Raw genomic sequence first — 27525 nt, forward strand, 5'->3', positions numbered from 1 at the left:
AATGTGGATACAGTGCCTAGCACAAAACAGGTACAGACTTGATCTCAGCTCCTTTCTTCCTTTGTGTTATCATCGTGGTTTTTGCAGGATGGTGCATTTGAATGTAAAACTGTATAATTTCTTTGTTCCTCCCCTCCACCCCACCCCCATCTCAGAATACCATGAAATTGGTGGGTTGAAAACTGCCCCTACTATTTTGGCTCCCTCATGCTTGCTCTCTCAGACATAGGATTGTAGGATCCAAAGGAGATCGATCGTTAGGAGGAGATAGGCTATTAAATGCTGTCTGGTGCATTTAAAAAACATTGAAAACAAGCTGTTATTTATGTCATTAAAACCAGAATCAGCAATTGAAATACATTCAAATATGATATTATAAGGTAACAATTCACTGAGAGGAAATGTGCTATGTTCCCAAGCAGCATTTCATTTAAAACAACACATACATATCAGAACAATCCAGAAATGCCGGAAAATTCAGATGTTCCACTTTATTTTTAGACATTATTTCAGTTCTCATGGCAAAAAGACATATTTTATAGTTTTCTGGTTTTTTTTTCCTGGAAAAATCAAGATATCCTCTACTGGATTTGGATGAACTTTGAGAGAATTCTAAGTGCCTTTTTGAATAATGAAAGCTTTTTAGACAGAGGGATGACCAAAGAAATGCCCAACTTCTCCCTTAATATCACCACTGGCAGCTGGGAGTGGGAAATGAGGTTAAGTAACTACAGACAGAATTATGGGATTTAGAACATCTATCTATTGATTCTGTTATTATCCAATTAGAAATTCTTTGATTTGGAACAATTATTCAGTTAAGGATGGAAACAAGAAGAGCCACAAAGAAAGGAATGGAGTCAGGGTTACCAAACCAACTATATCCCCTGCTGAATTGGTGCCAGAGGCAGGGAATCCCCTCCCTACCTACTTCCCTGTTCACACCTCTCCTCTCTCTCTCTCTCTCTCTCTCCCCTGCTTCCCTCTCATCTGATGGTACAGAATGGCTTTCCATCTTTTTGCCCTTAGCAAAGGATGGGTAATTCTGGATACATCCTTTAAAAAAATGTTTTTTTCCTGGTGTATGGCAAGTCTTAATTTCCCTAGGCATATCTTAGTTTAGGGAAAACGTTCCCATGGCAAAGATAAAAAATATTCGATAAAAATCTTTTTATATATTTTCCTATAATTTCTCTTGAAGCTTAGAAGTGGGCTAAGAGTTGTGTGATGTAGCCGTTGCTAGGGAAACTTGCTTTTTAGTGAGCAGCAATTTTCCAAAGCAGATGCATTTCCTCTCTTACTAATGAGTGTGTAAATGGTACCTCTATTGCTTTTTGCCTCCATATTTTGGAAACAACTTGAACTATTTGCTTAGGACAGCAGACATCTGCTTTATAAAATTGAGGCAGACAGACTCCTAGAATGTCTTATTTATATGCAACTTGTGCTGCATATTTCAAAAGCACATTTGCTGTTCTGCACTTTCTTGTTAGGAGACATTTTACACCTGTTAATGGCAGAAATAATTGCTTAGATTAAAAAAAGCAGTCCTCTCTCAAAGGTTTAACTGTGTTTGGTTGCATTGTGCATCTCATTCCCATTGAGCCAATGGTAGAGAGGCGAACTTTCCTGATATGGGCTGGGCAGCAGGCTGGAAGTCGTGCTACATAATAGCAAACTGAATATTGTTATGCAAAGTTGAGCGGGAGCAAGGCTATTTCAGAGGCAATAACGTTTCCTTCCAGTTCACTGATCCACTAATTTCTATTCACTTTAAACTGCTCTTGTATTTTTCAAAGGGGAAAAAAAAGCTATTTTCTACCATTTGCACTGTTCTAATCTTTGGCTTTGAACAGAATCTGCCTGGATAATAAGGAGGAATGGTCACCCTCCTGCTTTTACAGACAGCTGGTAATGGGTCCAAACACATGCAAATAAGGAGCAGAGCTATTTCCATAAAAGGTGGAGCCACATGCCCTCTAATTATGCTCTCTGATTTTAGACAGAGGGGAAAGATGGATTTAAGGAATTAGGAGAGAGAAAAGGCCAGAAAAGGAAAGCAGCAGCTTGGATAACATAAAAGATTATCTGAGCAAAAGATAATGTACTCACATTTTTAAAAAGTATCCCCCTCCCTGAAAGAGTCCTCAAAAAGTTTCTAAATTGGGTGGCTTTTTACAGTACCACTGAAATGAGAGTATTATTCTGCTTATTAGTTTAAATTTATAAGAATGGCCCTCTGATATGATTATACATGTCTTTTTCTTTTTGTTAAATCATTTACTCCTTTTTTTTTCTCCTGGAAGTTTTGTACCCCTTAACAATCTTCCTTAAAGGGATTAAAGTTGCATATTAGCATTGGATATATTATGTGAATGGTTTTAGATCTCAGTTTATTCAACTTGAAGCCCCCCCCCCCCCGACCTTTTTTAAACTAAATAATATACTTTCTTAATATAGTTTCAAGCTGACTTGGCATTCTGGCTGTGGCATGTGTAAGGGAGAATAGAAAGCAAGGCAGTATTCTTCTAATATATCTTATACAAGATTATCAAGAGGATTCTACTGTACACAGAATGAGAGTGGAATTTTCTAACAAGTTACTTTGAATAGGGACTTTCTCTGTGGGTTTAATGAGGTTATTGTACCTTTTCCCATTCCTGTATTGAGAATATAAATTACCTTGCTTCTATGGAATTGTGAGATTTTTTTTTACCCAAGTTAGATATCAGAATAAAGTTTTCTATTCTTTTTAAAAAAATTTTTTTTAACATTTATTCATTTTTGAAAGACAGAGACAGAGTGCGAATGGGGAAGGGGCAAAGAGAGAGGGAGACACAATTTGAAGCAGGCTCCAGGCTCCAAGCTGTCAGCAAGGAGCAGGACGCAGGGCTCGAACTCAAAGACTGCAAGATCATGACCTGAGCTGAAGTCAGCTGCCCAACTGGCTGAACCACCTAGGCGCCCCTAAAGTTTTCTATTCTTGATAGTCTTTTTTTTTTTTTTTGGAACTTTTAAAATTAAGCCCCAGACTTCATTTGGACTTCACCAGTTTTTCTGTTAATGTCCTCTTTCGGTTCTAGGATCCAGTACCGGGTGCCATGATGCATTTGTCACCTCCCCTCCCTCGGTTCTGCTGGTTTTTGACAGTTTCTCAGTTTTTCCTCCCCCACCCCCCACTCCCACCAAGACCTTGATGGTCTTGAGCAGTATTGGACACATATGCTATAGACTATCTCAAACCTGGATTTGTCTGATTTTCTTTCTTTCTTTCTTCCTTTCTTTCTTTTTTTGAAGGTTAGGGTAGGGTTGTGCGTTTTGGAAAGAATACCACAGAGATGAGAACATGATATCCACATCAGGGTGGTCCTTGTTTTAGTCATTTTGGGCTGCTATAACAAAGCACCGTAGACTGGGTAGTTTAAATAAGAGACATTTATTTCTCACAGTTCCAGAGGCTAAGTCCAAGATCAGGGTGCTAACAGATTTGGTTCCTGATTAGAGCTCTCTTCCTGGCTTGCAGCCAGCCACTCACTTTATCCCTACATAGCCCTGAGGGTGGGGGGAGAGGAAGGAGACAGAGAGAAAGAGAGAAAGCAGATAGGGAGAGAGTGAGCTCTGGCCTCTTCTTCGTACAAGGAAATTAATCCCATTATGAGGGACCTACCCATCTAAAGCTAATTAGCTTCCAAAGACCCTGCCTCCAAATACCAGCTCACTGGGGGTTAGGGCTTCAGGACGTGAACGGGGCAGGGAGGGGGGGCATATTCAGTCCACAATAGCCCTAAGCCAATAGAACTGGTGTCCTTGTAAGAAGAGGAAATTAAGACAGAGGGACGAATAGATCAGACACAACCATGTGAGGACACAATGAGAAATTGGCCATCTGCAAGCCAAGGAAAGAGACCTCAGAAAATATCAAAACTGCCAACACCTTGATATTGGACTCCCAGCCTCAAGATTGTGAGAAATACATTTTTGTTGGCTAAGCTACCCAGTCTCTGGTACTTTGTTATGGTAGTCCTACCAAACTAATACAAGTGATATATTTATATATGTATTTTTAAACACTTTGAAATTAGCAGTCCTGTGTGGGAGACAGGTATTAATGAAATAACGAAATGATGGTGATAGTGGGGAAAATAGTTATAGAGAGTATGAAAGCATCCAATGAGGGGACCTGATCCAACTGGGGCTAGTATGGGAAGAAGGGGAGAAATGGACAAGTAACGTTTTACTCAGGAAGCCACACTTAAGTTGAGAGCTGAGAAAGCCAGAAGGCCAGCGCACTGAGGGCAAGGGCAGGCGAGGTAGACAAGCACATTGCCACAGAAAGGGATTTTGCTTCTTTCAGTTGGCATCCTTCTCCACATGGGCCTCTCCACAGGGCTGCTCTAGTGTCCTCACAAATGACAGCTGATTTCTCCAGAAGAAAACATTCCAGAAAGTAAGGCAGAATTTGCATTGGCTTTTATGACCTCGCAAAGGAAATCACACGCTGTTGCTTCTGCCATTTTCTATTGATTACTGTGGTAAACGGAATAATAATCCCTCAAAGATATCCTAAAACAATGGAACTTGTAAATATGTTATCTTCTTTGGCAAAGGGAATTTACAGGTGTTGTTAAGTTAGGATTTTGAGATGGGTAGAGTATCCTGGATTATCCAGGTGGATCTAATATAATCAAAGGGTTCTTATAAGTAAAATAGGCAGGCAGGAGAATTAGAGGCAGAGAGGGAAATCTGATTCCAGACATTGGTGTCAGAGCGGTGTGATTGCTGGCTGGAAGGAATCCACGAGCCAAGGAAGCTGGAAAAGGCAAGGAAACAGATTCTCACTGAGAGATTCCACAGAAAACACACCCTGTTGACACCTTGACATGAGCCCGTTGTGGCCATTTTTGAATTTCTCACTTCCAGAACTTGAAGGTACTAAATTCACATGGTTTAAAGTAGCTAGATGTGTGGTAACTTGTTACAGCAGCAGGAGGGTGTTATTGCCGTCTGGCAGCCATGATTCACTGTGGGAAGGAACTACACCCAGGGGTGGGTTCCAGGAGTCAGGGAGCATTAGGAGCCATCTTGGGTGACACAAAGGATCTGTCTGCTTTTAAGGTTTCGATATCTGTATTGTCAACCTGCTCCGTAGAAGGTTTTTTTGAATCTCTACAACCAGAAATTTGGATAAATACAGATTTCAGCAAGATCAGAGAAAGGGTCTTTCAAAGGAGCAATCTTTCCTGCCCCTGCATCCTCCAGGAAGTGGAAGAGAATACAAAGGCGAAGTAGGCTCTTTAACTGCCCAACTTCTTTTCTTCTGACCTAGTGGGAGAGTAGGTAGCAAATGGGAGGGCTACAGCCAGAGGACCTATTTCCATGTTTCTTGAGACCATTTTCTTTTCCTACCACAGTTGATTCCGACCTCCTTCCCTAAAAGGGGATTCCTAGTTGCAATTCCATAAATGTATTTTTTTCCTGACAGAATTTAAGAACTACATCAGACTTTAAAGCCAAGAGATTCCTAAATAGGAAACAAAATTTTTTTTTAAGTTTATTTATTTTGAGAGAGAGAGAGAAAGCAAGCAGGCACTATGCACAGAGCCCAATGTGGGGCTTGATCTAATGAACTGGGAGATCATGACCTGACCCGAAATAAAGAGTCAGACACTTAACTGGCTGAGCCACCCAGGCACGCCTAGGTGAATTTTTTGTTCCCTTTGAGTATTATTCTGAGACTTGTCTCTCAACCAGGTGAACATTTTCATACTGTTTCAAAAAGACGAGCTTGAAATGAAGACGTGTGTTTAAGAGAAAACAAGTGATCTCCGTAGCAGCTGAGGTGAGCCTGTTCTTTGCAGAAAGCAAAGTCTGTGCTGGGGAAAAATTTTTAAAGCTTATCTCTGACTCCCTGTTGATCATGCCTAATATCTGAATGTGTTTCCATAATGTGGATATTATATTACAGTTTTGGGCCACAATGAGTGAGGGAAGACTAATTTGTCCTACAGAGTATGTACTGCCCAACAGAGACCTGCCAAGCAGGGGTCTTTCTTATTTTGGAAGCCATTCTCTTTTTTCTAGAAGATATGAAATGCTTTAAAACGAATTAAACCAAGAAAGGAGATATGCCAGTGAGCAGATGGATTTCCAGCAAGGAAGTCCAGATCTCACCGTGCACTTTCCCAGGTTTTCCTCATGAAACTCACCCAATTTCTCAAAGGGGATTTAGAGGCCACTTAGTTCCCCTCATCACATAAGTGAGGGATCCAAGGGCTAGAGGCTTGATCTGCCGTAAAACTCGGCATCTGTGAGCAGTAGGCTAAGTCCTTCAGGGAAAAGAATATAGTTTATTTATCCTGCAAGTGGTTTTCTCTTGACTTTCTTTTCCCTCTCCCCTTGTAATCAGACAGGAACTTTCAGCTGAAAAGTCTTGGAAACCACAACTCAAGCCTGTTTGAGCCTATCATTGAATAACCTAACTTAAAAAATCCCCAGGGAGGTTTGACTCTCAGGAGGTTTGATTAAGTGCTTTCTCCAAGGCCCTGATTTCTCTCTGTCCCTTGGTTCTACATCCTCTGTGTCAGAGCCATTTTCAAATACACTCTGTCTTGGCAGTGATACCAGCTTCTCATTCTCCGGGTTTACCTCTGGTAGGAGAGAGTTCTTGTCTCTCTCGTGGCTACCCACCAAGTTTCCAGCCTCCTATTGTCTGTGATCGGGTCCGATGCTCATCACTTAACCAATATCATTGGCTGGGAGGTTGCACTACTCTGCTTTGTCTCTGAGCTGTGTGCCCTAACCCTGGAGCCAGTGGGTAGAGCCGATACTTAATCACAGGGACTGAGAGTTGCAGGATATTTTGGGTATTGTTGTGTGTGTGTGTGTGTGTGTGTGTGTGTGTGTGTGTGTGTGTTTAATGTTTATTTTTCAAAGAGAAAGAGACAGAATGAGAGCAGGCAAGGGGCAGAAAGAGAGAGACAGATAGAGACTCCAAATCCAAAGCAGGCTCCAGGCTCTGAGCTGTCAACACAGAGCCTATATACCGGGGCTCAAACTGACAAACCATGAGATCATGACCTGAGCCAGAGTCAGACTCTTAACCGACTGAACCACCAATGCACCCCAAAATCCTGGGTATTGTTAACAAAAGAAGGGCAATGGATTCTGTCTGGCCCCCAGGTTGCAAATGGTTTTCTGTATTCACGTTTAAAATTTCTTCCTTGCTTGTTTACATTTAATTTATTGAGCACCTATGTACCAAGACTATAATTAGGATAAAACAGACTAGGTCTCTGACACATGGAGTTTGTAATCTGAGGGAAGGATAACAAACAAGCATTAAGAGAAATAATCCCACAAATAGGTGAAGAAATCAAGTGGTTTAGTGCTTGTATATTAAAGATATATGCTGTAAATATAGACTCATAATGTGATGTCTGGAATATTCAAAGTTGTCTGGGTTTGTGGAGGAGGGTGGGAGTGTAGCTGAAATAAAATTTGATAGATAGTTGATGAAGCTAGTTGATGGGTATATGGGAATCCATGTACTATTCTCTCTGCTTCTGTATATGTTTGAAATATTCTATGATAAAAAGTTTAAGAAAGCAATCCCACAGAAAAACAGGCTTTGGGATAAGTGACATGGAATGGAAAATATATATGTAAAATTATATATATAATATATATTATATATAGTAATATAAATAATATATTTAATAAATAAATTATAAAATAAATTTAATAGTAAATTATCAATATTAATATATTAAAATTAAAATTATTAATATATTGTTAATATATTATCCAATATATTTATTTAATTTAATTATTAATCATTTAATATTTAATCTATTAAAATTATTAATATATTAAATTTAACAAATTGTTAAATATAATAAATAATATATAATAAAATATAAATATTATAATATATATAATAAAATATAAATATTATATTATTATAATATAATATATACAATAAAAAATATATATGGAGGGCTATATTCACCCTGGAGTGTTTCCAAGGTAAATAAAACAGTATGTGCAAAGGTCCTGTCTACTGCTGTGAACAAGGCCCTGTGCCTAATGTTGGGGGTATACAGGGATGAACCGAGTTTGGTCTCCACCATCATGTTGTCTACAGTTTATGTGGGAGACAAACACAAAAACATTCAAACACAATAAACAGGATACACTTCAACACTGAGAAAGCAGAGTAAGTGCAGTAGAGGTTAACATCTTAGAGGAAGTCAAGATGAATGTACCAGTGGAGGAGAGGGAGGAGGGGAGAGCAGAAGAGGAAGATTGGGAAAGGCTTCCTGGAGAAGCAGGTATTTAAGTGGCCCTTAGGGGTGGGTAGAATTCCCATTAGGGGAGGGGCAGGGAAGGACACTCCAGGCAGAGGCAAGTGCATGGTGCGTCTTCTGGCCTATTTTTGTCTGGGGTTCCCACCTGTAGCTTTGTCTCCACATTGTTCCAGCTTCTGGTGGAAAGGAGGTTCCTCCCATCACCCCTCCCTCCCCTGGGTTCTGGGAAGTCTCAGAGCACAGACCCCACATTCAGTGCTCTTGGCCTCCTCCTTCCTGTGTCCCACGCAAAGTGATCCTACCCTCACGCTTCCTGCTGTTGCTGCTTATGTGACTCGTGTTGGTGGGCGGCTGTTAGCAAGTTCATAATTAGGATGGTCTTCGTAGCGGTTTGAGGTCAAGATTGCAGAGGATCAGAATTTGCCTCAGCAGAATGGAATACATTTGAGTGAGTGGCAGAGGAGTTTTCATTGTATGCTGTGGCTGTCACGGGGAACGACACTGCCATCCTTTTCTGTTCCACCTACTTTGTAAAGCGTTTAAAGAAACAAGCTTGAGGAGTGCCTCTTGAGAAGTGGGAGGAGTAGTGGGAGAGAAAGTTTCCCTCTCAGGAGCACATGTGACAAGTCTCTCTCTGATGTCTTTTGCATAAATAGTGGGATTCCCACGTAAGACTTAGTCTTAAATAAAACGATAGATTGAAAGCCTGTCTGTTTTCGAAGATTGCTTCAAGAGCTGTCTATGTTGAATACCTGAAGGTGTTTTTCTTGCCCTAAAATAATTTGTATATGGTGAAAGTGAAGGTGAGGTCTTGCCGCACTGAATGTTTTTGAACCTTTTAGCATTTACAGCCAGAGTTGACACCCAGGCAGTTTTAAGGGATTCGCACCTACTAGGGAAAAGGAGGCAAGCTTTGATCAGAAAAAGGGTTTATTGACAGGCTGGTATTAAGCGACTGTAGCAGACAATTTGGAACAGGGCTCCTGTTAGAACCCCTCAGGTTTATAGCTACTCAGCAAATGTTAAAAAGGCCATTCCTCTAGCTGGAGGCAGTTCCAGGCCAACCTGCTAGAACTTGGTGCTCAGAGCACCTGCTGGGTTTCGGTGCCTACTCTGTGCTTTAGTCTAGAGACTTTGTTCATTGATTCACCTGCAGACCTGTGGCTGCATTTACCAATAGGCTTAAGGGTTAGTAGCTACTCTGGTGTGAGTTGCTGAATTTCCTTATTTTTGCCAAGATTATATCTTCTTATTTATTATTATATCTTTTAAAAAAATTTTTTTTTAACGTTTATTTATTTTTGAGACAGACAGAGCACGAACAGGGGAGGGGCAGAGAGAGAGGGAGACACAGAATCTGAAACAGGCTCCAGGCTCTGAGCTGTCAGCACAGAGCCTGACGCGGGGCTCGAACTCATGGATTGTGAGATCATGACCTGAGCTGAAGTCGGACGCTTAACCGACCGAGCCACCCAGGCGCCCTTTATTATTATATCTTAATGTTTATTTTTTTGAGAGACAGAGTGTGAGCGGTGGAAGGGGCAGAGAGAGAGGGGGAGACACAGAATCTGAAGGAGGCACCAGGCTCTGAGCTGTCAGCACAGAACCCGATGCAGGGCTCGAACTCAGGAATGGCAAGATCATGACCTAGGTTGAAGTCGGATGCTTAACCGACTGAGCCACCAAGCGCCCCAAGATTACATACTCTTAAACTTGAGAGTTGTGATGGTTTATTTTATGTGTCACTTTGACTGGGCTAATGGTTGCCCAGAGAACTGGTGAGATATTATTTCTAGGTGTGCCTGTGGGGATGTTTATGTTTAGATCGGCATTTAAATCGGTAGATTGAATAAAGCAGATTGTCTTCCCCAGTGTGGGTGGGCATCATCCAGTACCTTCAGGGCCTATATAGCAAGAAAAGAAGGGAGAACTCTCTCTCTCTCTCTCTCTGTCTCTCTGTCTCTCTCTCTGTCTCTCTCTCTCTCTCTCTGTCTCTCTGTCTCTCTGTCTCTCTGTCTCTCTGTCTCTCTGTCTCTCTCTCTGTCTCTCTGTCTCTCTGTCTCTCTGTCTCTCTGTCTCTCTCTCTGCCTAGCTAATTGAGCTGGGAAGTTGGATTTCGTCTCTCAGACAAACTGGGAGGTCCACCATTGTTGCTGCTGGTTTCAGGCCTTCAGACTGTGGACTGGAAATATACCAAGGCTCTTGTGGCTCTAGCTTGCAGACTGTGGGACTCGGCCGATTCTCTTTCTCCAGAGAACCTTAATATAAGAATCAATAATGGTATAAAATTGTTTGATTTTTTTTTTTCACAAATACACCATGGAGTTTTCTTTTTCTTGACCAAAGGATGTTCATTCTCCATTAGATGCACTTCATTTTTCTATCTGATTTCCCACATTACTTCTTTTCAGACCACAGCGTTGCTCATCTTCCTATTCTTTTTGTTTCAGACTACATTTTTATAATACAATTCTGGACTCCTAAGTCTGTTCTGGGCATTCCAGGTTATTCACATCCATCTGGATAGGAATATTCTGGGGAAGGGTCAGGGAGTCGAATTTTTTATTTGGTTACTTTAGAAATGATTCATATCTCTAAAACTGTTAGCTTAAGAGTTCCTGCACATTCTGAAGAGATTTTTGAAGCTATTAAACAATATAGATTTCATAAAAACTTTATATACTTGATTTATTCATCCATATATTGAGTGCCAGGTACTGAGCTAGGTGTCATGGAGAAAACAGAAGATTATGACGTTGACCATGGCAACAAAGTTCTTAAAGTTTAATGAGAGTAGACAAAAATAAACATATTATGGTACAAGACACAGTGGATCTAAAAAGCAAGTTCCTAGTGCTGTAACACTTCAGATAAAGGAGAGCACTCTTCTGGTTTGTAGGAGCTGGGAAAGCTTGATGGAAGTGACTTTTGAACTAAGGTTGAAGGAATTGGATGACAATGGGGTAGGGAGAGAATTACAGACAAATGGCATGGCAAAGCACAGACAGTACTGGGGGTGGGGTGGGTATGCAGTTGGTTTTAACTGAAGGATATGGTATAATGATAATAACAATGAGAGAAATTATTTACTGAGTACCTACTAGGTGGGTGCATTGTTTTAAATCTGTGAACCCTATAAGATAAGCATCATTATTCCCTTTACAGATGGAAAGGTCATCTCCGAGAAGTAACCTGCCCACAGATCTATAGCTGTTAAGTGATGGTGTTGGGAGTGCAGATGTACCTGTCAAAAGCCTGTGTTCTTTCTACCGCACTACTACTGTCCTCAACTTGCGTATATGGAGGGGAAGATGCAGAATGGCATTTTATTCATTCAGTAGATTGTGTAGGGTAAGAAAGAAGAGGCAGAGGCAAGGGAAAGAATACGCTTTGATTGAAAAAGGCTTGTTAATAGGGTGTTTCTCTGGCAAAGACATACTCATAGCCAGATGACACTATAAAACTGATATCGATGATAATAAGTAGGTGTCAGTGGATGCCAAAAACAGGCCAACAATTCTATCAGCTCTGATGCTCACAACTATATGTATCACAGTTAGGTGATTCATTACTCGGTGTGGTGGAAAGAACAGAGGTGTAGAGACAGAGAGAACTTGGTTAGAATGTTGCCTTTACCCTTTTCTAGGCTTTGAACTAGATTAAATTAAGTAGGTTATTTAAATTCATGAGCCTCAGTATTCTCATCTGTAAAATGAGCATATATGCATATGTCATAGAGTTCTTATAAATGTTAGAAAAAAGTTTTAAGAACTTATAATGCATTTTATAATAGACAAAGCAGAAAAATTAGGTAATAAAAATAAAATTCTACTGTAGAGGCAAGAGTATCTCTGAGCATATGTAAATGAAAAACATGATAATAGTATGATAAAAATATGAATATTCATAGTATCAAAATTAACCTACCTTTTATAAAGATTGTTCTTTCCTTTACAAAAAGAATTCTATTCTAGACTAGGCAACTGAGGATTGACCATGAATTTAAAAATATTCTAAGAACTGAGAGGATTTATATTAATGTATCTAATAGCAAAATAGACATAAAAATTATCAGTTATAGAATCTCATGAAAAATACAACGCATTCTACTGTGTTGAAATAGGCTTTTACATCCATTGTGTTAATGCAGTTCTGTCTGAATTTTTAATGACAGTTTTTAATTCTTTTTGAGAAAAAATTCAGTACATCAAAAGTAGGTCAAGCTGTGCATAGATTTCTTTTACTAGCTTGATGTATGCTAACATAGTAGATTGAGAATTGAATCTTCTCAGAATGAAAAATGGATGATTCTGACATGTATATTGAGCATCAAAAATAATTATAAACATATTGATTGAAAGTATTGCTCTGGTTGTTTTGAATGGAATATTCTTGCAAAAAACACTTGTCTAGAAGCCTTTGTTTTTGTTAATAGACTCTTTTAATTGAGACTCTTGTGTGGAAACCTCCCAGAGGGAAATCCTATAATTGCTGAAAGCAGGGAGGGAATGTACAGCATGCCAGATAATTTCAACCTCTTCAAGCCCTAGCCCCTAATGCTTTAATTGATCTCTTACCCTATCCCAGGGCACTGGACCTCGATTAACTTATCCAAAGAAATATTTGGAACAACTTTTAAGCATATCCAACTATCAGAGTCTTGAAGATGTGTTGATGTTCATTTTGAAAAGCATCAAATAACTATTCCTAGAACATAAAGTGAAGAACCCTATTGAACTACATCAATAGTGTTAGAGATTTGTAAGGCAGAATCAAAGACACAAAACAAAACCCAAACCACAAACTGGGAAAGCGTATTCTCAAGAGTTCTTTTCAAGGCACTTGGGCACAATGCTGGAAAAGAAGTCTATCCTGCAAAACACTTCCTCATTCTTGCTATGGAGTGACCTATGCACAAAATAGTTTTAAAAGTTGAATAAATGTTCACAATGAACTGATTAGTCTATCCCTGCCTTGCAGTCTAAATCTGAGTAATTTGTTTCAACGTACATACGTATAAATGCTACAATATCATTTACTGCTCTTATAGTCTTAGTATTCCAGTATCGCCAAGTCTTAAAAAAAATTTATACATCTGGGTAACCTGGGTGTCTCAGTTGGTTAAGTGTCTGACTCTTGATTTTGGCTCAGGTCATGACCTCACAGTTGGTGAGTTCGAGTCTCTTACCAGATTCTGTGTTGACAGTGTGGAGCCTGCTTGGGATTCTCTTTCTCCCCTCTCTCTCTGCCCCTACCCTGCTTGCTCCCTCTCTCAAAATAGATAAATAAAAACCTATATAAAATTAAAAAAAAATTTAAGTCTTAACCCTGGAATTTATCCTATTTGAGGCATTTGTCCCCTGTAAGTTGCCATAAATTTAGATGTAAAAAATGTACAAATATGGTCACTGTAGCATTATTTATAACAGTAAAAATATTGGAAAGATTCTATCTAATAATAGGAAAATGTTTAAGTACATTAGACTAGACTCATAAGTTGGAATATTGTGCAGCCACTAAAAATGGAGTTTTCCTTGGATAAATACCTAGTAGTGCAATTATTGGATCCTTGGGTAGTTCTACTTTTAGTTTTTTGAGGAACCTCCATACTGTTTTCCAGAGTGGTTTCACCAGCTTGCATTCCCACCAACGATGCAAAAGAGATCCTCTTTCTCCACATTCTCGCCAACATCTGTTGTTACCTGAGTTGTTAATGTTAGCCATTCCAAAAGGTGTAAGGTGGTATCTCATTGTGGTTTTAGTTGGTATTTCCCTGATGATGAGTGACGTACAGGTGTGCTGTTTCGAAGGGACACATGCACCCCAATGTTTATAGCAGCACTATCAACAATAGTATGTAAAGAGCCCGTAGGTCCTGAATGTCCATCGATGGATGAATGGATAAGGAAGAGGTGGTATATATATACATAGGAGTATTACTCGGCAATTAAAAAGAATGAAATCTTGCCATTCGCAGCTATGTAGATGGAACTGGAGGGTATTATGCTAAGTGAAATTAGTCAGAGAAAGACAAATATCGTATGACTTCACTTATATTATGACTTTACTAGACAAAACAGATGAACATAAGGGAAGGGAAACAAAAATAATATAAAAACAGGAGGGGGACAAAACATAAGAGACTCATAAATATGGAGAACAAACACAGGGTTACTGGAGGGGGTGGGGGGGATGGGCTAAATGGGTAAGGGGCACTAAGGAATGTACTCCTGAAATCATTGTTGCTTTATATTCTAACTAATTTGGATGTAAATTAAAAAAAAAAAACAAAATAAAAAACAAGGAAAAAAAATGGAGTTTTTGAGCAATAGCTTATAATTTCAGAAAACTCTTAGAGTTTTATATAAGGATGAAATTTAAAATTGTAGAGACAGTATTACCCAAATTATAAAAATATCAAAATATGTTTACATTAAAATTATTAGCAAGAAATATACAAAAATATAACGGCTTATTTTGGGGTATTGGAATTTTGAATGATTCCTTTTTTCATTCATTCATTCATTCATTCATTTATGTAAAGTCTTTATTGAGAAACTAACGTGATAGGTACTATACCAGAACTGTACAATTAATGATAAACAAAACTTAAATAACCTCTGTCATCATTGGAAGCATAATCTATTGAAGAAGACATATGTTAATTTCAAAAAAAAAATCACATGCAAATAAATGTAAAATTGCAACTGTGATAAGTGCTAAGAAGGAAGGTGACCATGAGAGCACACAGTAGGGGACTTAGCATAATGTGGGGTTTAGTTCACTAAAGCGCTGACAAGCATACTAAAATTGGACAGGTGGGTAGATTTAAGCAGATACACAGGGGAGGAGGATTGGGAGAACATTCCTTTGCCAAGGAATACCACTGCAAGGTCCCTGTAGTAGGATGGAGCCCGGTGAGTTTATTTTATTTATTTATTTATTTTTTTATTATGATATTTATTGTCAAATTGGTTTCCATACAGCACCCAGTGCTCATCCCAAAAGGTGCCCTCCTCAATACCCATCACCCACCCTCCCCTCACTCCCACCCCCCATAAACCCTCAGTTTGTTCTCAGTTTTCAGGAGTCTCTTATGTTTTGGCTCCCTCCCTCTCTAACCATTTTTTTTTTCTTCCCCTCCTTCACGTTAAGTTTCTCAGGATCCACATTGGAGTGAAAACATATGGAGTCTGTCCTTCTCTGTATGACTTATTTCGCTTAGCATAACACTCTCCAGTTCCATCCATGTTGCTACAAAGGGCCATATTTAATTCTTTCTCATTGCCACGTAGTATTCCATTATGTATATAAACCACAATTTCTTTATCCATTTATCAGTTGATGGACATTAAGGCTCTTTCCATAATTTGGCTATTGTTGAGAGTGCTGCTATAAACATTGGGATACAAGTGCCCCTATGCATCAGTACTCCTGTATCCCTTGGGTAAATTCCTAGCAGTGCTACTGCTGGGTCAATAGGTTAGGTCTGTTTTTAATTTTTTGAGGAACCTCCACACTGTTTTTCAGAGTGGCTGCACCAGTTTGCATTGCCACCAACAGTGCAAGAGGCTTCCCGTTTCTCTACATCCTCTCCAGCATCTATAGTCTTCTGTTTTGTTCATTTTAGCCACCCCCGGTGAGTTTAAAGAAGTGAAAGAGGGCTGAATATAGTGGTGTGTGAAGAAGAGTTATGGATCATAATATAAAATTTGTGTTTTTAAAATTTCACTCTTTTCTGCACTGTATAAAAGAGATTGGAAGGAGAAGCAGAACCAGGGAGCCAGCTGGGGGATTATAGTGCAATTAAGTGATCATGGTACATGGAATTAAGAAGATGAAGTTGGAGATAGTTAAGTGGATGGAATCAAGATATATTTAGGTACAATAAATTTCATATATGGAAAAAAAAGATATATTTAGGAGGTAACAATGAAATGGGCTTGAGGATGGATTAAAAATGGGGGTGAGGGGTCAGGGAAAACTGAAGAAGAGTCCTAAGTTTCTAACTTGAGCAACTGGTAGGCAGCTGGTGGCAATAAGTACTTGGGAAGAGGATTAGACCTGAGGAGGAGACCATGTGTATGGTTTGACACATGTTACTATGAGATGCCTTTGAGACATTCAAGTGGAGATAATAGGCAGTTGGATATATGGGTCTTAAACTCAGAAAAGTTTGAGTTCATTCACCCTCTATCCCAAGTGACTGGCATATTCTAGGCATTTAGTAAATACTTACAGAATGAGTGAATAAATGAATGGACTAAAGAAGTCAATTTGGGAGTCACTGGCTTATGGTTGATAACTGAAGTCCTATTGGATGAAATTTCTAAGAGCATAGATTGAGAAGAAAAATTCCATTTAATGACTTTGAAGAAGGAGAAAGAACACAGAGAAGTAGAGAGGTTGTAAGAAAACTAGATGTAATTCTGTCCTGAAAACCAGGAAGGAGAGGTCAGCCATGGCAAAACTGCTGATAAATCACATACGGTTAGGTTCCAAAATCCTTTGGGTTTAGTTACTGAAAGCCATTAGTGACCTTAGCAAGAGTTATTTTGGTAAATAGTGAGTGAGATGTTACGGAAGAAGAGGATGGAGGTGGTATCTAAATTGAGATGGAAGGGGGGCGCCTGGGTGGCTCAGTCGGTTGAGCGTCTGACTTCAGCTCAGGTCATGGTCTCACAGCTGGTGAGTTCGAGCCCCGCATCAGGCTCTGTACTGACAGCTCAGAGCCTGGAGCCTGCTTCTGCTTCTGTGTCTCCCTCTCTCTCTGCCCCTAACCCACTCACATTCTGTCTCTGTCTCTGTCAAAAATAAATAAACAACAACAAAAAAAATAAAAGTAAATTGAGATGGAAGGGCCAAGGTAGGTTATTGATTGATTAAGTGATTACCAGGAATTTGACTTTGGTTAAAGTACACTGGGAAAGATGGATTCAGATTGTATATGCACGTGTATGTATGAGATTTGAAAATACAAGAAAGATATGAAATAATCTATTATATAAATTTCCTATGAAGGTCAGAGGAGATAAAATTCAATGCTATCATAATCCTAAAGGAATATTTTTTTTTTAATAATAAATAAAAGCCAAGGGAGAGAGTTCATTCTGAAAGAGGAGAGGGGTAGTTTCTTTTTCTAACAGGTGAATGGGAAGGGTACAGAAGTAAGTTGACATGTTGAGTGAGACAGTCTCTGTTCCTTCTGTGAAATAGAAATCCTTCCACATCATCTCCTGAAGGAAGGAGGAAGAAGAATCGAGAGTGGAAAAGTTGGAGGTTTGAGAAAAATGAAGGCACTATGAGTGGTCATTTTATTGTTTTAATTTTTATTTCTTTTAAGATTTTATTTTTAACTAATTTGTACAGTCAACATGGGGCTCAAATTTATAACCCCAAGATTGAGAGTCACATGTTCAACTGACTGAGCCTGCCAGGTGTCCCTAGGTAGTCATTTTAGAGATTAAGAATGAGGGGGTCTGAGAAATATCATAGGCATGTCAGGTAGAGGTGACCACCTGTTTGAGGTTGGTACTATTAGTTCACAGTGATAGTAGTCAGCCCTGGTGGTGGACTTTATGAGACAGTGCTCAGCCACTCAGGTTGGGAATGGAGAAAGAAAGTAGCTGGGTCCATCCAGAGGTGGGATATTGCCACACCAGTGAGATATGAAGACAGTGGAGCAAGAGAGTGCAGAATATTGAAGAATTTTTCTGCAATGAGGGGCCATGAAAGGTAAGCTGGAAATGTGAGGAAAAGAGAAGGATTCTAATGTGTTGTTGATGGATTGACACTACAGGGATCCATGGACTCGTGTTTCCAAAGAGGTTGAAGAGCGATCATAAGCAAGCTTGAAGTGTAGTTTTTGTCAAAGGATGGAATTCTTGAATAAGTAATATTACATATGAAGGACTGTATGTAGTCCCTTCCAACCCCATTCGTGGTTTCGCTTTCTGTAGTTTCAAGTTACCTTCAGTATCTGCAATCTAGAGGCAGATGATTCTTTTATGGTGAATGTCGGAATGTCAATAGCAGCCTAAGAATATATCACAGGTCTACGGTGTTCACCTGACTTCATTTACTCATGTAGACATTTTATCATTTCACATCATCACAAGAAGGATGAACATAGTATAATAAGATATTTAAAACATTTTTTCGGAGTATAGTTGACACATAACAGTTTCAGGTGTACAACATAGTGACTCAACTTTGTCTATACATTATGCTTTGCTCACCACAACTGTAGCTACCATCTGTCACCATACAACACTATTACAGTATTGTTGACTATATTCCTTATGCTATGCCTTTTATTTACATGACTTACTCATTCCATAACTGGAAGCCTATAACTCTCACTCCCTTGTACCCATTTTGCCCATTCCCTAACTCTCCTGCCTTTCCTCTGGCAACCATCAGTGTTCTGTGTATTTGTAGGGCTACAAGAAGGTATTTGGAGAGAGAGAGGGAGAGACAGAGACCACATTCACATACCTTTTATTGCAGTATATTGTTATACTTGTTCTTTTTTATTATCAGTTATTGTTATTAATCTCTCTTTATGCCTTTAATTTAAACTTTCTCATATTTAAGTATGTATAGGAAAAAATGCAGTATGAAGAATAAGATACTATCTTCAGGTTCAGGCATCCACTGGGTGTTTTGAAATGTATCCCTCATGGATAAAGAGGGGGGGACTACTGTATTTTAAAACATTGAACAAATTTAACTCATAAATTAATATATGTTCTTCTCAATCAATGGTGTCAAATATTTTTATTATGAGAAACTCTTTATACTAATGGTTTTTGAAGATCCCCACACTCATATTGTAGTAATATGGTTTAGTAGCTATTAGAAGACACTTTGGAAAGATACTGGGCCATATGTAAATCTAATGAAGAGAGTATTTGTAACAGACATAAATTTGAGGATATGTGTGTTTGAGGGGTATATATGTAGGTGGATATAATAATTTTATAATTCTAAACAAATTGGCTAGGGTTTGGGAAAAGTAGCCATTGAACTCCAATACCCAGGATGAAGAATAGCTGGGCCATAGTCATTCAGTGATCAATTTTGAAAGGATTTATGGGGAAAACAACACTTGAGGAGATTGGAAATTTGTGGCAAAGAATGGCTTGGTGGTTTTGAGGGAGAAGCATATTATAGGTCCTTGGACTTTGATTGAAAAAGGTTTAGTGGTGGGCATAGGGTGATGAATAGACTGGGTGTGCACAGGTTATATCTCAGATGAAGTTGAGGTGCAACAAGTCATTCAAAGGGAAAGAAAGTAAGACTGTAAACTCCCTGACTCCATTTTCCTTTTTATGTTTCTGACCAAGTCAGAATTAGTTGACCTTAATTCCCAATATTGATTTGGCCTCTGTGAGGTGATTATTTATTTTGTGCCATGATCCTATGCACTCTCGTGTATGTTAGCTATTTTCTAATTCACGTTATAAAATAAAGAATTGTGCTCCAGGTGTGAAACGAGTTAGGAAATCCAGAAGGTGGTTGCATATCATCCATGCTTTGTGAATGTGGAAGAAAAGGAAAGAAAACTGTATAACAGCAGCATAAGAATTTGTCCTTATGCAGCTAATATAAAACAGTTTCAGGCATAGCTATATGGAGATGTGATTTATAATTCAGTATACAGGCTATACAACATACTAGTTTAAAATAGGGTATCTGGAGTAAGAATGTTTTGGTTCATATCCAGTATCTACCCCTTAACAGCTGTGACCTTGAACACGCTACTGAACCTCAGTACATCTCACTTCTACAATATGGAGTTGTTTGAGGATTCAGTGAGATAATCCACTTAGAATAATGCCTACAACTTAGAATTCAACTAATGTTAGTTGTCTTTATTATTCTTTCTCATTAGTGAAATATTACCAGTGGTATTCTATACTGCACAATATGAATGTTAGCTTTTTTATTTGCACAAAACTCCTTACTGGTGCATTAGCATGAATTCTTGATAAAGCTAACCAGTTATTAACACCCATTAAATCATTATTGTGAGTGGATGAAAATCTGATTTTGGGCATTCACCTAGTACATGAAGTAAATCTGTTCATTAATATTTTCAACTTTTTCTGATCTAATGTTTAGCTAGAATGATCAGAATCAGAACATATTAGAAAAAGCATGGGACAGCAGGCTCCTTTCCACATATTGCTAAGCATGGAACTCCCCAGCCATTGTGAATTTTGACTTCTGATGATCTCTGAAGACAGAAAAAAAAACAACAACTATTTTTTCCATGCCATTTACGGTGAAGCCATTATACCACAAGCAACAATGATTACTCTGAAATGAGTGATAACACAGTGGCCTTACAAAAATAAGGAAATGACATTTTGGGTTTTTTTGTTTTTTGTTTTTTGTTTTTTTTTTTTTAGGTGGTAGGTGAATTACAGTCAATATTCTTGATCAGGTTTGAGGCAGTTTCCAAAGTATTACAATATAGAGAGGCAAATATTGATTGGAACAGAGAACGGAGCTTCAGGAAATTCTGCAGGGATTAGTTTGAATGCTTTATATTTGTACAGTGGAATAAGTATCATTGACAGTAATTGGCAATCAATATATTCTGTACACTATACCCCAACTGATGATGCATCTAACAATGAAATGTCTACATATATAAGTGCAAAATATCTTCAATTAACATTAATATCCTTTCAGGCTATTTATAATTTATACAGTGTGTAATATAGTACTATTTGTATGAATCATTAGTTAATTGTACTGCTTGTATTAGTCATTAATTGATCATTAGCTACTCCCAAACAATAGAATGTTAAAATTCTCCTTGAACAGTTTGAGAATCTATTATAGATGCATTTCTGAAGTTCATAAAACTCAGGTAGCTTTCTTTATGTCAGATTGTTTATCAGGGGCCACAGATACAGCAGTTTTCTATGCAATTACAGCATTATAGAGTCATACATCCATTCAAATGCAGTTCTCTTTTATGTCAAATCCTCCCAGAGACATTGTGCTTTGAGAAAGTTGGTGTGAATGACTTAGAACATGATAGAAGAATATGGAACAGATCATAGTTTCGGTGAACAAGACCTTTGTAGTGGTTTTTACTGATTACTTTCATTTGCCAAGTTGCTTGTTGAAACATTTCTTATACTGAGCCAATGATGGAGAAATAACGACACATTTATCATATGCAAAGGTTTATACAACCAACTAAATTAACTGTACAGATTGGGGAGCAAAGATCACAGAGTTAGTAAAAATCCTCAGGTGATCCTTAAGTCTCATAAGTGTTTCAGCTTATTCCTCTTCCAAATTTTTTGCAGAGCTACAAAGATAAAACAAAAGGGCTGACTTCTATAACATCATGACCTTTCTCTCTATATATTGATGAAGAAGGTAATAAGCAGTGAAACAGAATAAGTAGGCAGTCGAGGGGGAAAAGGGGGCTTAAATAATCTGCTAGCATGTTACATTTAGCATAGTCATAAACTGACTGCTTTTGGATAATCTCTTTCCAAATTAGATGAGGGCAATGTGTCTAATTTTTATTTCTGAAAACACTATAAACACCCCCCTCACTCCTCATAATGCACATAATACATGCCCTTCCAAAGTGGCTTGATTACCTTCCACTGAATTGTTCCATTAGTAAAGAAGCTTTCATTGCTCTTGGGCAAGAGGGCAGACATGATGAGAGGATGTGGTCTGCTACTTAGTTACAAAGTACAGCTGTGCCTTTGTTTCTTGCGTGCACACTGAACAAAGAATACTACAACAGACATTCCTGCCTGAACAGATTTAGATTCAGGAATTATCAGGCCAAAACACAGGGAAAAGGGAAGAAATGGTTACTAGCAAATGTACTAGACCGTTCCCTTCAAAAGTCAGTTATTAAAATCTGGGTTAGTGTAAATCAGAGATGGAGATTCTTTCTTCTCTTCTTTTTCCTTCCTTCCTTCCTTCCTTCCTTCCTTCCTTCCTTCCTTCCTTCCAGTTTATTTTGAGAGAGAGAATCCCAAGCAGACTCTGCACTGTCAGTACAGAGCCCAATGGAGGGCTCAGAACTCAAATTCTGATTGTTGGGGATATCCCCACCTCCCGCCCTGAATATCTTTTCAATCTGCTTTAGGAGGAGAGAAGAAATGAATGCAAGCAGAGTCAGGGGGAAGGAAAGTTAGGAGGAGGAGGAGAGGGCTAGGGAGAAACAGAATGACATCCCTAGCAGAGTTTTGGCTTTTTCCTATGGGGTTCTCCTTGATCATGAGAGGAGTCTGGGTTCCATAGCTAACAGCATGTCTCTGGAGGCCCTTGTGATTTTTTGCACCATCTGTAAATGAAGTGAGGAGTAGCTGAAGTGTTACTGGATGGCATCACAAACTGGCAAAGAACAACTTTTCGACCAAACTTATCAGGGATAAAATCAATGTTTTCAACTCTTAACTGAAAAGTCCTGCAGGAACTCAAATCCATGGTTCATACTTAACCACAAAACCTCCTTTTGGACACATCATAACCTCTTTTCCTTAGATGATAACTTTTTAAATAAGCGAGTAGAAAAGGGAAGGACAGCCTCACTTGTTGTTAGCCGGGATGCATCCAAGGTGACGCTGCTTCAGTAACTGCAACAGCCAGAGAACTATTGCTTTTTTGATTGTGTGACTGTTAGGTCCTCAGAGGTGTATCCAAAAGAAATCAATGTCCACTGGCTTTAGAGGAAATGTTTTAATGGACGTGTTGTTGCCCTAGTCTCCCTGGGATGCCTGATCAGTGTCTCTGCACATTGATAGAGGCACTGTGACTTCTGCAGCCTGTTTCTGAGCAAACCATCCCAGGGGCTCAGATTCTTTTTTTTTTTTTTTTTTTAATTTATTGTCAAATTGGCTAACACCAGGGGCTCAAATTCTTATAGAGGTCAGATAGATAGTATAAATGTGTGGAACAATTAGATGTATGACAGTAAGCAATGCGGGGACTGTGTGAAATTGGAAAATGTCTCTCACCAAAAGGAGGTAGCTGCTATTTGTCCCAGTCAGTGCCCCGAGAGAACCAGAACCCTGTGTTGTGGGAACATCTCTTAAGGTTTCTTTGCATATCTAGTATAAGAAACAGACTAAGTTGGGGTTACATATAGTTAAGCTTGTGAATGGGTCATCCTGAAAAAAAAAAAAAGGGTTAGAGAATCTCTCAGGGAGGCTGGTACTACAATCTCTCAGGGAGGCTGGTACTACAATCTCTCAGGGAGACTGGTACTAAAATCTCTCAGGGAGGTTGGTACTAAAATCTCTCAGGGAGGCTGCTATAACAAAATCTCACAGGCCGCGTGTTTTTACCAGCAGAAACTTACTTTCTCACAGCTTTGGAGGCTATACGTCCAATATCCAGGTGTTGGCAAGTTTGGTTTCTTTGAGACCTCTCTCCTTGGCTTGTAGACGGTCCCCTCACTGTGTCCTCACATGGTCTTTTCTCTGCTCTAGCATCCCTGGAGCTCAGACTTCTCTTTGTGTGCCCAAATTTCCTCTTCTAAAGACATCATTGTGATTGGATCAGGTCCCACCCTGGTGGTCTCATTTTAACTCAATTACCTCTTTAAGGACTGTATCTCCAAAGATAGCCACACGCTGAGGTACTGGGGGCTAGGATTTCAATATATGAATTTGAAGTTGGGGAGACACAATTCCAGCCCATAACAGGGCAGCACCCCGCAGTCTGCATTTTTCAGAGGCAGGCAGCTTGGGCATCTGCATCCCATTTTCCTTATTCAGACCAGTAGACAAGTATGTATTATAAACACGGAGAAAACAGTTCCAGCATCACACATGCAGTGACTTAATTAACGGTTTAAGCTTATCCCTAGACAAGAATCCCCAAAGAAGCTTGTGATTAATGCAGATTATAAAGGCTTGCTAGAGAGAGTGTGAAAATACCTAACTATTGCAACAGAATCCACTTTTTCATAATTGTGAACCTTTTTCCATTCTGGAGATGGCATCATCCTTAAATAGTTAGTAATTGGTACTTTGGTGCCTTCTGGCATTTGTTACAAGCACATCTCCTATCCTCTCGCACAAAGCATCTGTGGTGAGCAATGGTGGTTTATATGCTCTGTCTGTGTGTTGCCACAGTCTTCAAAGTCAATAAATGCTTAGCCTTCCAGATAGAGGCTCCCACACCGATGATGGGAACAACTATACAGACTACTTTTTCCAGTAAGTAAAGATGAGTTTATCTTTTGTGGGGGGAAAATGCATAGTAGAAATTGAAGATCATAAGAATATGCTTGAAACTCTTCACTTAAAAAAAGTGCCTGTGCTTTTTGTTGGGTGAGATGAAAACCAAAAATATTGATCTGATAATTTAAGAATTTGGAACCGAATAGTCTCTTTTCATGTTTTTATAACTTCACTTGGTTACTGGATGAATCAAAATGCTGTTGTAGGTGCTGAAGTATTTCTGCAATCCTATGAGTAGACCTCATGACATGGCATCACATCTGGAGTCTCAGGAAGCATCACATCTGGAGTCCCAGGAAGTAGAGTCTTCTGAAAAAGTCACAGGTAACCAACATCAGGGAGTGGACACTTGGCCTAAGGTAATCTCATCAGTCTCTCCGCTTAAGAATTTGGAATTAGGTTCAGAGGTTTTAGTTCATCCCTGTTGGATATGAGGGGATAGAGAAACAGGGTTTTGGGTATGTGTGTCATATTTGGGCCATGTGCATCCCAAGGTAGAGAAGGCCTATCTGCAGAGAAGGAGAAGAATAAAGGAGACAGAGCAAGATACGTGGAGATGGGGGCATCTTATCTTCTAGGAAACTCCCATGGTCTTGTTTCTTTCCTTCCCTGGTGTGATCTAGGTAGATTTTCTGCCATTTGGGCTCAGTGAAAGATCCATGTATCTTCTTAGTAAATACCACTGTTTGCTTAAGGGAGGTTGAAAGTGTCTGTTTCTTCCAATCAAAATATATCCTAGACCAAAAAAAAGTCATCAGTTACATTATCATCCAATTCTGAATAACTACCCCAAATCTTTTAGTTTCTTCCTTTCTAGGAGATTACCTCCATAGGCAATTGTACTCTGGGTTTATACTCCCTCCAAGTTTCGAAGAAACGAATATGCTAATTGTTATTTGCTGGTTTATATTACTTATAATCAGATGTTCTATAGTTTGAAAGTTTTATTTCTGAAATATGGGATCTATTTATGCTAATTTTAATGCTAAAGTATTTAACAAACTGCTGGTCCATATTAGAGCCTAAATAAATAACTGTGAACTGATTCATGTTGCCTTCTTTTCTGAGTCCCTCACATGGCACAAAACTTTGTATTGTTGAATAATAACATACTCTGTCTGCCTTCTTGGTAGGTATTGACTTGCTCTGTGCTGTGAAATGACTATGTTAGAACTGGTGTGATGAATCTATCAACTGTCTGAATTCAGATACTGTCAGTGTATTTCAAATTCCTTATCTCTTTTCTTACTCTTCTGCTATCGACGATTGCCATCTAGTCCAGTCCAGAGAAACTGAGGGCTAGATGAAGATTTGTTTTCTTGGATAAAATGTGGGATAATACACTGTTGGACTAATGGTGTCTATTGTGTCTCCAACATCATGTAGGGTATAGTCAGTTGGATAATCGGGGTCAGGCTTCAAGTAAACTGGCTATCACTGTCATGTGTGAAGCCCATGGGATTCTTAACACTAGAAGTGCCGTCTGAAACACTTGTCCTTTGGAAGAAAACACCCTCCAGTTACTGTCATTTGCTAGTTTTGCCTTCAGCTCTAGAAGGGGCTCCCGGTGATTAGTGATGCATCCTTAGGGTAGCTCCTGCATAGCTGCCACATGTTCTTCAGGCAAGAATCCAGCCTCCTTGAGTCAGAGCTCAATGCTTTTATTTGTCCTTTTTACAAAGGAAGATAGAATTTTGCGTTTATATAATTAAAAGTGGCCTGTGCACAACCATGTGAACACACTTAACACCACTGAACTGCAAAAAGTGACTTAGATAACAAATTTAATGTTACGTGTATTTGCTACAATTAAATTTTTTTAAAATTAACAAGTGGCTCATGATCTTATGAGGTCATAGGCAAGTGCTTATATAGGCAGGTGGTCTGTTTGGTTTTAAATTTATATTAAATGTTTTCTTGAATTAATACTATCCCTCCATTTGCCTTGAATGCTAAATATTCTCAGCCGTCTCATAAATACCCCTGCCTTCCTCCTGTCTGTTTTGCTTCTGTGAACATTCATTGAGATCTGGAACCAGAGGGTTCCAGAAGCAGGATTTGCTTCCTGCTCTTAAGAGGCTGCAGACTGGTTGGGATGACTAAGAAGCAAACAGTGGGGCAAAAGTTCTCAGATGTGTCTACATGATGTTGAGGAAATCCTATAAGGGCATCAGCTAAGTCTGTGGTGGGGGTAGATGTGCAGGGCTCAAGGAGCTGAAGCCTGGGCTGAGTCAGGAAGACTGAGTAGGAAGTAGCTGGATGAAGAAAGGAGAGCAGGGCATTGCAAACAGAAGGAAAACCATTGAAGAAGGTGCAAAGCATGAGGATGCATTAAATAGTACAAAATACTTTCTTTTGGCAACAAGGATTTGTGTGAGAAGGAGCTGGGCAAGAAATGAAACCAGAGAAATAGACAAGGTCAGACCTTGGTATACCGTGCTCATGAGATTACATTTTATCGTAAAGCTTTCCCTAATATTTGGGGGTAGAACAATTGAGGGAATTTAAACAGGAAATGACACCAGATGTTTGGTTAGGAAAAATCACCTTGACGGTGCTCCAGGAATGAATTAAAATGAAAGATACTGGATGACTTTTCAGTAATTCAGATGAGAAATGACAAATGTGTGAACTAAAGCTGTAGGACTGGGGAGAGGAGAGGGAGTTGAGAAATATGGAAGGTGATTAGATATGAGAGGAGTAAAGAGGAAGAAGAAAGAGTCAAGAATGAGTAGCTCTTTGAGTACCACTGAAGATTTGTGCATGCAAAATATGGAAATCCTCTTCTAAAAATAACTGTAGCTAAAAATAAGAATGCTCTAGCATTGTAACGGTGAAGTCTACAGCCTACCTTGAAATAAGATGGATTGATAGAAGTCTAGATGGACTGATGTGTGATAAAGCAAATAAAGCACAAGTGATGGAGTAGAATCTAGGTATATGGGTATTCACAATTCAATTATTTCAATTTTTCTATAAGA

The sequence above is a fragment of the Panthera uncia genome, assembly GCF_023721935.1.
Source record: "Panthera uncia isolate 11264 chromosome A1 unlocalized genomic scaffold, Puncia_PCG_1.0 HiC_scaffold_17, whole genome shotgun sequence".
NCBI classification, from domain to species: Eukaryota; Metazoa; Chordata; class Mammalia; order Carnivora; family Felidae; genus Panthera; species Panthera uncia.